This window comes from Cryptomeria japonica, chromosome 1, assembly GCF_030272615.1.
Source record: "Cryptomeria japonica chromosome 1, Sugi_1.0, whole genome shotgun sequence".
NCBI classification, from domain to species: Eukaryota; Viridiplantae; Streptophyta; class Pinopsida; order Cupressales; family Cupressaceae; genus Cryptomeria; species Cryptomeria japonica.
The window spans coordinates 434,069,934-434,085,346 of NC_081405.1; positions in this window are offsets into that span (position 1 = coordinate 434,069,934).

A 15,413-nucleotide genomic window follows, 5' to 3' on the forward strand; every position below is an offset into this window, starting at 1 on the left:
TGATTGGGAAAGAAATAGAAATATGAAGTAAAATATTGAACTGAAATAATATTACCTCAAGATAAATGATATCGATGATGCAATGCTCTTAGGATAAGTCCTCCATGATTTGATGTAGTAACATAATAAATCATTAAAATATCCATCATGAAAACATCATTGAAGATGCCTTGTTGTAGCTTGGTGTTCCTAAAACTCATATATGCTCTTCAATGAAGAAGAATTGCTCTTATATTGTGAAGATAGCTTATGAAGAGATGATGAAATGAATTAGGGATGATGTCTTCTATAGGGTTCTCAAGGTATTTTCACTTTTTGGCCAGCTTACAATGGTCATATCCCAACTTGGAGGATAGATCTAGAAATGTCAAGGTTGACATATCATCCTCCTAAATTTTTTAGCCAAAATGCATCAAATAGTGACAAAATTTGTGTATGTTCCAACAAAATAGGCCCAAATTTTAAGGGAAGTGAGATAATAGGGCCCTGATATTGGATCTATAATTTATATAATAAATGATGACATTTAAGTGGGGGAAAATTGCTCCTCATATTGGATCTATAATTTATATAATAAATGATGACATGTAAGTGGGGCAAAATTGCTTTGAACTTTAAAATGAGGTAGGGCCCAAATAAGCTTAAAATAAAATAAGAGGGAGGGAACACTTAAAATAAGGGCCCAAATAGAAATGTGTTAAATCTTTAAAGTAAGACAAGACTATAGGACTCAGATTCTTGAATTGAGGATTAATTCAAGACAAGGATAGGTCCCAAAATGCTTAGAGGAATGAATGAATTAAAATATGTGCTAAGGAGAGTGTGAAACTAGACTCAGAATTAAAGGAGTAAAATTTACAACACTACAATAACTACTATGACTAAGCTTATAAGTAACAACTTTAGCCATAACATTTCTAACATCATTAACACATAATTTTTATCACCTTTAGCAAAAATTTTGACATAGAAATTAGAGAAAGTACACCTAATATTAAAGCTCTTTTAATGTAGAATACTATTCAATCTAATAACAAAAATATTCTCTCTTATATTCTTGAATTTTATAAGTTTAAAAAAAAATCTCTTCAAAATGTAGCCATACAAGTCTAGATCTAAATCTAACAAATTTCACTTTATAAAACTTATTGTACCTCAAATTGTTTTGTCTCCATGGCTTCAATTTGTAATAAAATATCAAATGGACTACATCAAAGTTTATACAAAGTGTTACAATATGATGGATCTTTCATTAATGTGAGATATTAGCCTTATAAAGCCATTTGAAAGTACAAAGAGATTTAGAAGGAAAATAAATAGGGAATACCTCAATTTCCATCGAGTGATGATTGGATAAATTTTTAGGGTGCACCTATACTAGTTTCATTTTGGATAAGAAAGATTTAAACAAAATACTTATCTACCATAAACTTGTCAAATATCTAAAAAAATCCTCTTATTACCCTTACGAAAATTAAACCAAGAAAACCAAATTCCTTTACTATCTTTCTCACAACTTATCAAAGGGTCAAAGTTGTGAGTGTGTATCCAACGAAAGTAATACAAGATTCTTGCCAGACCATAGGAGAGAAGAGATACCTGCAAAGTGTATGTGTAGAAGGAAAAGAGGAGCCTAAATGGATCTGTATTAGTATTAAGTGCTATTAACAGATCATTGTAATACCTGTTGATCTCTAACCACTTCAACAGTTGTAAAATCCCCTAACAGGGTAGCCTTAACTGGCTTGATTCAAAATCCCTTAAATCAGGTGGTCTTAACCGACTTGCTGTAAATCCCTTAACTGGGTAACTCGAAGCTAATGAGTTTTGGGAAGCTAGAGAAGCTTAGGAGATCCTTTCAGCTATTGAGTTCTTAAAATCCTCTAACAAGGTGACCCTATCGGGTTTAACCCTTAACATGGTATCCCTTAACCAGGTGATCCCTAATAGGATCGGTTCCTACCAAAACCTATTGTAATGTTCTTAACCGGACAAGGCTCCTAACAGAGCGGACTTCTAAAGAGTTCAAAAAGCAGCTTGTGGGTAGTCATCCCCACCGTGGTTTTTCCCAGTTGGGTTTCCACGTGAAAACTATGTGTGTCATGTGAAATGCTTTTGTCTTGTGATGCTTTGTTTTATCTGTTATGCACATGAAGTTTCTATGTTTTGTGCCTGTCTATAAAACATATTGAACTCACTGTTGTGAAGATTTGATGGTTAAGTCTACTAGTTCATGCATGAGAATATTATGATAACGTGGTATTGAGCTAAGAGAAAAGCTTAGTGAGTGACCGGTTCATGATTGACTAAGCTATACTGGATGTTACCGGTTGCACTCTGTTTTACCAGTATCTCTGTTTATCAGTCATTGCAAGTGTTTGCTATCAAACCGGTTTTGGACTGTATTTGTGTCTGTACTGATTCACCCCCCCCTCTCAGTATCGGTTAGGTACTAGTGGTTCATCATCGAGTTATCAAGATAATTGCACAAATGGGAGATGAGAATAATAGGTTTAGCACAGGTGAATGGAAAATTTATGGCTTACATCACTAAATAAATATGGATGTGACAAGGGGTGGATAAATGCGATAAGCGACCAAAGAGATGGTGGATTTGGCTTATTTACCTTGATGTTTGAGAACAAGTTTTCCTCAAGGTACTTGCCCACAACACCACAAAGTGGTTTTCAATGATGGACGAAATGATTTTTCTTGCATTTTTCAATTTTTTTGTATTTTTAATGCTTTTCTATTTTTTTCTTTTATTTATTTATTTTGAAAATTGAGACTCCTTGAAGATTAGGCACAAAATTTCTTTAGGTGCATGAGTTCATAGGCTTGCCCAAGGGTTCTCCTTTAGGTGTAGCCAATTGATATGCTCTAAAACCATATTTTATAATGATGACATACAACCACAACCAATTAGGCTTTAACTTGCCCTTCTTTTCTTGACCTGGAGATTCTTCTAATTTTCCATAAGGACAAAGTCACCAATGTCAAATTCTCAGGTCCTAACCTTCTTGTTATAATTGATTTGAAGGCGATTGTGATAAAACCAAAGATGATTCAAGGCCTTGAGACATCGTTCATCTAAAAATTCAAGCTCTTGAAATCCGACAACTCTATATTCTTCGTCAGGGAGAATGTTCAATAGGGAAACCCAAAGCGAGGGGATCTCAATCTTAAGGGGGAGGACAACTTTAAAACCAAAGACTAGGGAGTATGGTGTGGATCCCGTGGGTGTGTGGATGTTTGTGTGGTAGGCCTAAAGGACAATATGGAGTTGCAAGTGTGAATCACAACTAGATTCATTGACTATCTTGATAAGAGTTTTGTTTGAAGCCTCAAATTGACCATTGCCTTGCGGGTAGTATGGATTGGAGAAGCAGTATTGGATGGAAAATTTATGGCATAGTTCTTTGACATCTTGATTCTTGAAAGGTTTTCTATTGTTTGTAATGATAACCTTATGGATTTAATATTGATAGGTTAGGTAATTCATGATAAATTTAGCAATATGTTTGCCAATGGTAAAGGTGAGTGGTATGGATTCCACCCGCTTGGTGAAGTATTATGTGGCGGTGATAATTAATTTGTGACCATTGTATGAGGTGAGATGAATTTTACTAATGAGGTTGAGCCCCCATTGTGATAAGAGTCAGGGTGTAATGAATGGCTGTAGATCTTGAGACAACACATGTATCTTATCACCATGTTTCAGACAGGGTACACATTTCTTGACATAGTGATATGCATCTTGTTCCATTCTAGGCTAGTAGTATCCTGTGCGTAAGAGATTCTTGGCCAGAGTGAGGTTTCTTGAGTGTGACCCATAGATACCTTTGTGTACCTTGTGTAATGCTCATTTAGCCTCCTCTTTGTCTAAACACCTTAGGAGGGTTCCATCGAAGTGCCTTTGAAACAAGGTATCTCCAAGGATTGTGTAATGGGCAGATTGATAGATGAAAATTTGTTGTTGGTCTTAGTAAGGTGAGGGGGAATAGTATTATCGTGAAGGTAGGCATAGGTTTTTTGATACCGGGGGGAGTCAGGATAACCAAGGACACACACCATGTTGGACTCAGGGACATCGCATGGTGGGACTAGAAGATTCTCAACAAGAATTCACACTTTTGATTGTTTTAAAAGATGCAATGAGAGACAATACAGATCTTGCGGGTATGATTCAGATGATCAAAATGACAGTACAAATAATGGGAAGCAACCTTAAACCCAGAATCAAGTCAAGATCATTATGAAGAATCCAGTGCCTCAAGGAGAAGGAACTAGTGCAAGTGTTGAAGATAGAACACAAGAGTTTAAAATTCAAGAAAATCCTAAGACTCCCAGGTAGGTGAGATTAAATCATTCTAAAAATTAGATCATAGGAGATAGAAATAAAGGTGTTCAAACAAGAAGAAGAATTGTTGAAGATCAAGCTGAGTATTGTTTGATCTCAGAGATTGAACCTAAGGATGTAAACAAAGCATGTAAAGATGAAAATTGGGTAAACGAAATAGAAGAAGAATTGATGCGGATTGAAAACAATAATACATGGGATCTTATTCCTAGACCTAAGCACAAAAATGTAATTGGAACCAAATGGGTCTTCTAGAAAAAACTGAATGAGCAAGGTGAAGTTATTAGAAACATAGCAAGACTTGTTTATAAAGGATGTTCACAAATGGAAGGAATTGATTTCGAAGAAACTTTTTCCCTTGTGGAAAGAATTGAAGCTATAAGATTGTTTCTTTATTTTGTTGCTTACTTGGATTTCAAAGTCTATCAGATGGATGTCAAGTCAGCATTCTTGAATGGTGAATTGTAAGAAGAGGTGTGCATTGAGCAACTAGATGGATTTCAATTATTTGATCAAGGAGATATGGTTTGTCGGTTGAAGAAAACTTTGTATGGACTAAAGCAAGCCCCAAGAGTATGGTATGCCAGATTGGATAAGTATCTACTAAAGCTAGGATTTAACAAAGGTACTATTGATAGTAATTTGTACTTCAAGATTGATCATGATAACATTCTGATTGTTGAAGTTTTGTTGATGATATTATCTTTGGAAGGAATGATAATTTGTGCAAAAATTTTGCTAATGAAATGCAAAATGAATTTGAAATGTCTATGATTGGAGAGATGAAATTCTTTTTAGGTTTTCAAATCACACAGTCAGAAAAAGGAATCTTTATATCTCAGTCCAAGTATGTAAAAGAGTTGTTGAAGAAGTTTGGATTGGAAGATTTAAAGCCAGTTGGTACTCCTAACATGACCAGATGTAAATTGACTAAAGATGATGATTCCCCTAACCAAAATCAAACTAGATACAAATTTATGACTGGTGGATTGCTCTATTTGACTCAGAATAGACCTAATAACATGAATACAATTTTTCTTGAACATTGCTAGATTTCAAGCCGATCCTAAGGAATCTCATGTTATATCTGTCAAAATAATTTTCAAATATTTGAAAGGAATAGTTGATTTTGGTCTGTGGTATCCTAAAGATGACGATTTTACTTTGAGTGATTTTAATGATGTTGATTGGGCAAGAGATGTGGATGACAGGAAGAGTACTAGTGGTGGTGCATTTTTCTTAGGAAAAAGATTGGTTTCATGGTTGAGCAAAGAAACATAATTCTATTTCTCTATCTACTATAGAGGCAGAGTATATTGTTGCAACAAATAATTGTATTCACGTGGTATGGATGAAGTAGATGTTGAAGGATATCATATTAGTGTATGATGACCCTATTTCTATCTACTATGAGAATTCAAGTGCAATTAGCATTTCTAAGAATCGGATGTTGCATTCAAAGACTAAATATATATCAATCAATTTTCACTTTTTGAGAGAAAAGGTAAATTAGAAGGAAGTCAGATTGAAGTATGTGTCTACTAAGGAACAAATTGCAGACACCTTCACAAAGTGTTTGCCTAAGGATACTTTTAAGTATCTCAGAGGGAAGTTAGGGGTGATTTCCCCTCCTGATCAACATTAATATGCACTAGTTTGCATTAGTCTGGTGCATTTCACAATCATATCTTGTGATTCAGATTGATGATAGGTGGTTGCTACTCAGGGGGAGTAGTCAATTTTGTGAGTCATTTTTGTGGTTTGATTGCAAATATGTTCCTTTTCCATTGATTTCAAAGGGGGAGAGATTCATGTGAAAAACTGTGAAGAGATGAAAAAACAAAGAAGAGTAGTGTGCAAGGCCTAAGGGGGAGTTGTTGATATTTTTTTCTTTTTTTGTCATTGATTATGTCATTTTTTCACATCATATGTTGCCATCAATGTTAAAGGGGGAGATTTTTGGAAGAATGTTGCAAATATGTGCTTGAGAGATATTTGAGAGATGTGTTGTCATTGATGTCAACATATTTCTATGTTTGAGACAGTGATGCAATGAAGTTCAGTGAGTTATTTTTTTAGCATAGCAAGTATGATGAAGATTAGAGTTTGTGGATTAAAGGGTTTGTAGGGGGTTGTTTGTAGTTGATTCAGTTCAAGTTTTAGAGGTCCGCATGGAGATTTAATTGTGTTATGGGTATCTGTGTTGTGGCTGGTTTTTCAGTTGTTCAGTGGTGACAAAGTGATAGTATTTTGATCTGCATTGTAATATCTTGTTCTGTTGATTTGGAGGTATGTTTGGGATGTTGGTGTGTGTCCTCAATTCAAGTGGTTTGTGGTTTGGAGGTTCACAAGTGATTTTTCAAAGTTGACAGTCATTGCAGTCAGTATTCCTGAGGTTCAATATGAAAATGTTGGTAATTTTGGTAATTTGTGTTGGTGCGGATGTTGCTATGGTAATTCATGATGCTTGTGGATGTCTTTAGATCGTGTGATGTTTGTGTTGGTTGTCTGCATTGATCGTTGATCTCATAATTGATGTTTTTCTTTGGTACATTGGTGTTCTTCATGTTCTTGGTCGGTCGGATGCTTGTAGCATGTTGTGGATGTTTGAGGCGTAATTCTTGGAGGTGTAATGTGTTCAAGGCGAATGATTTTGGTCTGTGCTATGTCTTGAATAACATTTCTTGGTCCACATGTAATATTGTATTGAGTGTGGTTGAATTTTTATAATTGGGTGGTGAGTGTTGAGCCAACCTTGATAATTTTTCCAAGGTTGATGTCATGTATAAATAATTGTAATAACTTTGTATTTGACTGTGGTGTGTGGATGAGTGTGAGTGTGCATGTGCACTAAATGTATACATGTTTTGAAGGCAGTGAATAAGTGTGAAGAATAAAGTTGTTTTGTTCTGCAATGGGACTGAACCAGACATTAAGGATATGCTATTTCTCAATTCATAATTTTTGGAAGTGATCCATGATTTTTTGTACAGGTAGTGAGCCTTCCCTGGGTAGTAAGCCTTTTTGTTTTGAGTAGTGAGCTCTAGGCAGTGTGCTTGAATGCATGTGCATTCCCCATTGTAATAAGTTCAAATTGGATAGTAGTGTAATGCTGCTTAAAATCATCTACCATGCAGTGATAAGATAGAAACTTGTCATGTTTCATTTGGTACTCATCATTGACTTGTTTAATGACAAGTTGAGAGTCTCCATACACATGGAGGTCAATGATCTTCCATCGAATAGCCAGTCGAAGACCTGTAATGAGGGCTTTGTACTCCATGATATTGTTTGTGCATGTGAAGGCTATCTTGTAAGGCTTGGGTATACAATCTCCTTGAGAGGTGATAAAAAAAATCCCTACCCCCAATCCATGTTGCTTGCAAGAACCATCAAAGTAGAGCTGCCATGTAGTGGACTATGTGATTGTCATGATTGAGTCATCTAGAAATTTTGCAATAAGGAGGTGTTCTCCTTGTAGAGGGGCATCAGTCAATTGATCAACAATTATTTGTCTTTTGATTTCCTTCTAATCTACATACTTAATGTTGAATTCACTTAGCAACATAACCCACTTAATCGTGCGTCCTACGACAGTAGCCCTTGACAATAGGTATTTGAGGGGGTCAATCTTTGCAACAAGATTGGTCTTGTGATTGAGCATAAAATGACACAATTTTTTAGTAATGAAAACAACTACAAGGCATGCTTGCTCTATTGGAGTGTAGTTAATCTCATAATCTAATAGTGTGTGATTGATGTAGTAAATGGTACATTATTTTCCTTGATCATCAATTTGTGCTAAGAATGCCCCTAGGGCCACTGAGTTAGCTTAAATGTATAACATAAGTGGCTGCTTGAAAATAGGGGGCATCAAGACTGACGGGAATGCTAAGTATTCTTTGAGCTTGTCGAAGGATTTTTGGCATAAACAATCCCATTGGAATTCAATGTCTTTCCATTGGAGGTAGGCAAATGGATGACACTTGTCTACAAGTTGTGCTATGAACCGTCGAATGGACTGAAGCTTATCCCGTAGACTATGTAGTTGCTTGAGAGTTTTTCAGAGGAGGCATATCCATGATTGATTTTACCTATGCTGGATCCACTTTGATTCCTCTGCATGACACAATGAAACCTAGAAGCTTTCCAAAAGTGACTCCAAAAGTACATTTCTTGGGATTGAGCCTTAGCTTGTATATTTCTAATCTCTCAAAGATCCTTCTCAAAACTGCAATGTGGCCTTTGTCTATCTTTGATTTACCCAAGAGATCATCCACTTAATCCTTCATAATGTCATGTAGGAGGTCATGGAAGATAGTGCTCATCACTCAATAGTGGAAGATGATGCAATGATGTATGCTATAATGATTTCGATAGAACATGAGTATGCTCCAAATATGTTATCTTATGTAAAAAGAGAGGAGGAACCCTCTTTTATAGAGACCATCCAAGAAAATCAAATGCTAAGATTAAGAGGTGAAGAGAATGGCCAAGATCACATAGGTGAAAGAGACTCAATGGGATTGAAGGGTAGATAAAGATGTAGGGATGAGATTAAGAGGTGGAAAGGTAAAGGATAAGGTTGAATAGGATTGAGAGGTTAAATTAAAATGGAGGGCTAGGAATAAGGAGTAGATATTTAGGGAGATGTGTTGTCCTGTGGATTGGAAGAAAAAGGTAAATGAATTAATTAAATAAATAAAAGTATTTACTTAATCAAATAGAAGAAAGGCTAAATAAATCGAAAAAATAAAATATTTATTTAATTTGGGAAAGAGAGATGAGATCAAATAAATAATAAATATTTATTTAAATTAGAAAGAAGATGCCTAGCAAATTAATTAATTAAATAAAAATATTTATTTAATTAATATAGGAAAGGACCACATAAATTAAATAAATAAAATATTTATTTCATTTGGAAAAGAGGGATGTGATTAACTAGACAATAAATATTTATTTAAATTAAAAAGAAGAGGCTTAGTGGATTAATTAAATAATTTCTTAAAAGTAGAAGAAAAGGCTAATGAATTAATTAATTAAATTAATAGAGGATATTAGAACATAATAATTAAATAAATAATAAATATTTATTTAATTAAAGGACAATTTAGGTGTCTACACTATTAGGTATTACAATAAAGCCAGATGGAAATATCCTCAATCAATAATTATCACCCATTTGGGTCACATATAGATATTGCCAATTGAATTTTCAAGTTGCTTATGTTTGTGTTCACAACAATAACAATTCAAAGTCCCATTCTCTCTTCTATGTGATGACTAGTTTTTGAGAGGAGAAGAAAAGATTTCTTAGTAAGATTGGTTGGAGTATAATAGACGAGCCAAGGAAGCATTATAAACTGATGTCTTGTGACTCACTTCAATAGAATGTTGAGCTATGGAAAATTTTCGACAAGGTTGGATTAACCCCATTCTTCCATGCTATGAAGGGCTATAATGATGCACTCATCTCAAATTTTTGTAACTCTTGGAATGATGACAAGGTAACCATTGGGAGTTTATATTTATCAGTTAGTCCTAAGTTAATTATGTCTATGATATGGATGAATTGTAATAGAATAAAGGTTCTAGAGAAGAGCAACACCAAGTACAAGAGGTTCATTGATAGGTTATTTGAAGATGGAGAAAAACTAGAGCATTTTCAAAATGGCTTTATGAGGGTAAATATGCCTATCCCCCAGGGTCTAGTAAGCTTACATGTGATGAAGTATTTTACACTAGAAGGTAGATTTATGATAGCGCATGTGTACTATTTTCCAATTTTAAACCACATTCGTTGTAAGGAGAATATTAAAATTCACTTCTACTTGCTCACCTTCCTCAAACACTATTTTAAAAATGGGCTTGCTCCTCTCTTGCATTAAGGCCCAATTATGACACTATATAAGTATGTCCCCTCCTTTGTTCTACAACTCAACCTTGCTCTTGTAGAATTCTTGGTCAAGATAAAAACTTACTGAGAGTAAACCCATCCTGGCTTTTAGAAACCCTTCACCTAGGAAGAAAATTGGTAAAATTAAAAAGGGGTTTTTGAAATTTGATGTTTCTACTACCTAGTCCTTTGAGGAGGTTATGTTAAAAATTACCTCAAACAAAAGGAAACCCACGTCCACTCTCCCCAGTGTTGTAAAACAAGGTGAAGGAAGTTTGCAATACGAATTTTAAATGAATATTATTGTAAATCTAAAACTATGATTAACCCTTATCAAAGTTATTGTAGAATCAGAACAAGAACAAGAAAACCATCACACACGAAACACTAGATTTACATGGAGAAACTCTTGTAGGAAAAAAATCCACCATGTACAGAGAGGCGAGTATACTAATAATCCAATAAAGAATACAAAAACAATACAATTTTCTACAAACCTCTATAAAATTTGGCAACACTTTTTTATTTTGAAAACTGAACAAGATTGAATGAATAACTCTAGCTTAAGGCCCCAATTTATAGAGATTTGTTAGAATTAATACCACCATGGTATCACCAAACAATATGCTACAAAAACAACCCCCCAAAAAAATCATGCCTATCTCCTTGGACTGAGTCAAATCCACCCAAAATAGAAACTTATAGATGCTCTTATAGCTGCCATAAGACATCTCTCATGCATGTGCCCCTGTGGAAGGATTATGTCATAAACCGTCATAGGTGTCACATAATCTTATGACATATGTCATAACTATCATAGATGTTCTTACAACCCCTAACAAGTGTCCAAACACCTCAAAATAAAAGATTCCAAGAGGGGACACCTAGCTATTTTGTCCTTTTCCTAGAAGATAAATGGTAAATGTAACTTTGCCTTTACATGGTCTCTTTCACCATTGTTGGTTAAACAGTTTAATCTTGTATGGGTAAATTATAAAAGCCATTCGGAAAATAATAAATTAAAGGATTTACAAGGTTGATGACACTTAAATCCTAACATTCTGCCACTTGACATCATACATTGTAAATTACCCCATAAAGATACATAATACAAATAAAGTATAGTGATCAAGGCCCATGGCCTTCTTGCACCAAGAGAACTTATCCATGGCTACTAGCTTCATAAGAGAATCTGCAAAATTATCCAAAGTGTCAACTTTTTCAATCAAGACTTGTCTAATCTCAATCATCTCTTACTCAAAGTAATACTGAACATCAACATTTTTAGTACAAGCATGATACATTGGATTCCTGGCCAAACATAGACACTTTAACTATCATATCCAATCCTTACTATTTTGTAATAAAAACCAATACCATTACCAAGTCTTTGTAACTAAACCACCTCCTTGGAGGCATGTGTAGTAGTCATATACTCTATTTCAGTGGTGGACAATGCAGTTATAGGTTATCTTTTACTCATCCAACTCACTCCACCTCCAAACAAAGTAAACACATAGCCACTAGTGGACCTTCAATTATCCAACTCACATGCTCAATTTGCATCAACAAAACCATGTATGTCCAATGACATCCACATCATCAATAACATGATAAACCAGATTGTAGTCAAAAGTACCTCACGAGTGTCTTAATACCCTTTTAACAAAATTCCAATGCTCTTTACCTAGGCTAGATGTAAACTTGCTTAGAACTCCCACTGCTTGGGCTATATCTGGTCTAGTACAAATCATTACATACATTAAACTACTAACAAAATCAACATAAGGAACATTAGACATCTCTTAAATATCATCATCAAAATTAAGGTACATGTCTAAACTCAATTTAATACCAACTAGAAATGGAATACTTACTGGCTTATAGTCCTATATTTTAAATCTCCACAAAATGGTGTCAACATACTTTAACTTAACAAAAGCTTTTTGTGAACTTGATCCTTGTTGATTTCCATCTCAAGAATATATATAGCAACCCATTAATCCTTCATATCAAATGTGCTAGAAAGATATAAGTTTTGAGCTTTATAATCGTTGCCTTACTATTACCAACAAACAATATGTCATCAACACACAAGACAATCATTAGTAATTAATGATCAATAACCTTAATATAAACACAATGATCCTCTTTGCTTCTAAAATTATAACCCAACTTTAATTCAAATGCATCAAACGTTTGGCATCACATTCTAGTTGACTGTTCCAAACCATACAATGACCATTTTAACCTACAAACCAAGTTTTCTTTTCTTTTCACAACAAAACTTTTAGGATGTCACATATAAATTTCTTCTTCAATATCCCCATGCAAGAAAGTAGTTTTTACATCCATTTTCTCTATCTCAAAATCATAAGCAACAACAATAGATAATAGAATTCTAATAAAAGTTAGCTTAGCAACAAGCGATAATATTTCACTCAAATCAATTCCCTCTCTCTAGGAGTAGCTCTTGGCCACTAGTTTGGTCTTGTATTTCTCTAACTGATGATCTACTTCGAATTTCTTCTTAAATACCCACTTTCACCTAATGGGCTTTCTTCCTTTGGGTAAACTAACAAGATCCCAGGTGTCACAACTATCCAAAGTTGTCATCTCCTTTTCCATGGCTTGCATCCAAGACTCACTTTCCTCGAAAGAGAGTTCTTCTTATAAGATCTAGGTTCATTGTCAATACTTAATAAAGATGTTGGTGTAATTTATGTCTCATGTAATTACACTTTACTTAAGTTGACTTAGGATAATTCATTTCATTGTAGTTTGCATATGAGACACTTAAGGAATTGCATATCTAGGAAATATGGTCATAGGACAAATTCCACCTTTGGTGGTGTTATCTTTTTATCACATTTTCATATCCACTTATAGTGGAATGATAATTTCACCTTTGGTGGGTGATCCACCTTTAGTGGAATTATCTATTATTTTCTCCTACCTACCCTTGCATCTTATTGTGCCACATGTCATGATCATGTGCTCTCTTTTCCCTATGGCCTTGCCTTTATAAGCATGCTCATGTACATTGTATGATTGATCCAACTATTTTCATCTTGATAAGAATACAATTTGTTCTTGTTATCTTATTCTCTCTTATTCTTGTGCTTTTCATTGCCTCAAGATCTTGGGTTGCTATAGGCAAATTCTTACATGGTATAAGAGCCATTAGATTATCATTGGTTTGCCATTTGAGAGAGTTTTTAAATTAATTTTTGTTAATTTATTTTAATGAAAATTTTAAATAATAAAAAAATCAATTTTCTTTGTTAAACTTTTTTAATAAAAAATGTGTGCATTTTTTATTTATTTTTTAATAAATTTTTTTTCATTTTTTTTTCTTTATTATGTTTTTAATAATAAAGTTTTTTCATGGGTTTTAATAAAATATTATTATTAAGCCTTTTAATAAGTTTTTAAAAAACAAAATTTTCATTAAATAAACAAAATTGGGAACACAATTTTTTTGTTCACCTACATAACTGTCTTGCAGTGTTCTCCAACTAACAGCCAATGGGGGGTCAGTTTGCTCCTACATTTTTCTTGGCAACATACCAACCAGAGGCATCTTCATCTACAATCTTCTACAGGGCATCTTTTTGGTGGCACCATCTTCATATTTCCATATTTGCACCTTGTCATGTTGTATTCTCTTGCAGGAGCTATGTTGTACTTGCACTAATATAAAGTGCCACATCTCTTTGCAGTTTGTCATTAATGACATATTTGATGTAATCTTCCTATACTTCGTATTTTAGGATCTATCTTGTGAGACTTGGTACATGTCTCAGACGAGAATGTATGTAGTTTGAGTATTCAGTTAATGCTCATTCAACTTATCTCCATGCCTGATCTCTACCATGTTGTAGTGAGTGATTCATAGATCATTCTTCATCGACATTGGTACCTTGTTTTGTCAAACTTTGAAATTCTTGGTGCAACATTGGCTTCTTTCTCCCTAACAGGGAGGAATTTTGGTCAACATCATTGGACCAACTTTACAGGAGATTGTAGATTAAGGGGGGGATTCATGGTTTCTCTTCTTCTCTCCTATGAGGGATTTTTTTTTTTTCTCATATTAGGTTTTGTTCTTCTCATTGAGAGCATTGTGTGTTTGTATATCATTTTTGGGGGGGATTTTTTTCCCATTGGGTTTTTCTCTCTTTCTCCATTTGTGAGAGATTGCATTGCTTTTGTACATGGGTACCTAACATGGCCTAGTAGTCGGGACCCATCTTGCATTGTTATCTTGAGTCTACATTTACCTTAGTTGCACTTAAGGGGGGGTGTTGGTGTATTTTATGTTGGCAACAAAGCAACAAGAAAACTAAGAGGGGGGGGGGGGGGGTGAATCAGTTTTCACCAAACTCAACCAAATTAACCTCTGCTTTAGATCTAATCATGAACAACAATAACATAAATAATCACCACATCAACAACACAAATAACACACAATTTTTTTACGTGGAAAACCTGATTAAGGGAAAAACCACGATGGGAACCTACCCACAATAAGATGATACTCGACATTAGTATGTGTAAATATTACAATGGGAATGCACATGCATTCGGGCACACTCCCTAGAGCTCATTGCTCAAAACAATAAAGGGCTAAAACATTGGGAAGGCTCACTACCTTACAAAGATCGGACAATAATCTGGATTACATGAACTGAAAGAATAGAATCTCCAAATGCTTGATTATAGTTCCAGTTAAGCACACTATCTGCACAACAACTCTTCTCTACTCTTCCACACTTCCGAATGATAGAGTCACTTGTTCACACATACAATACTCTCATAGATCATAAACATAGCTGCAGATACCTAACTTACATGATTACAACACCTATTTATACAATTCATCAACCTTAACCTCAAGGTTGACTCAACACATAAGACCTAATTGTAAAATTACATCACATGATACATAAATCATTAACCAAACCAATACAATGTTAGCGAGGACATAGTATGGACCCAAATCAAATCCTCAAACATGCAACACCACCAATTAATTCACTAAGATCATCTACAACATGCTACACCATCAAATACATTTCATAACACAAAGAATAACATTGGACCAATAAAATATTCAATAACGCGCACCACGATCAACGTGGACCACCAAAATGC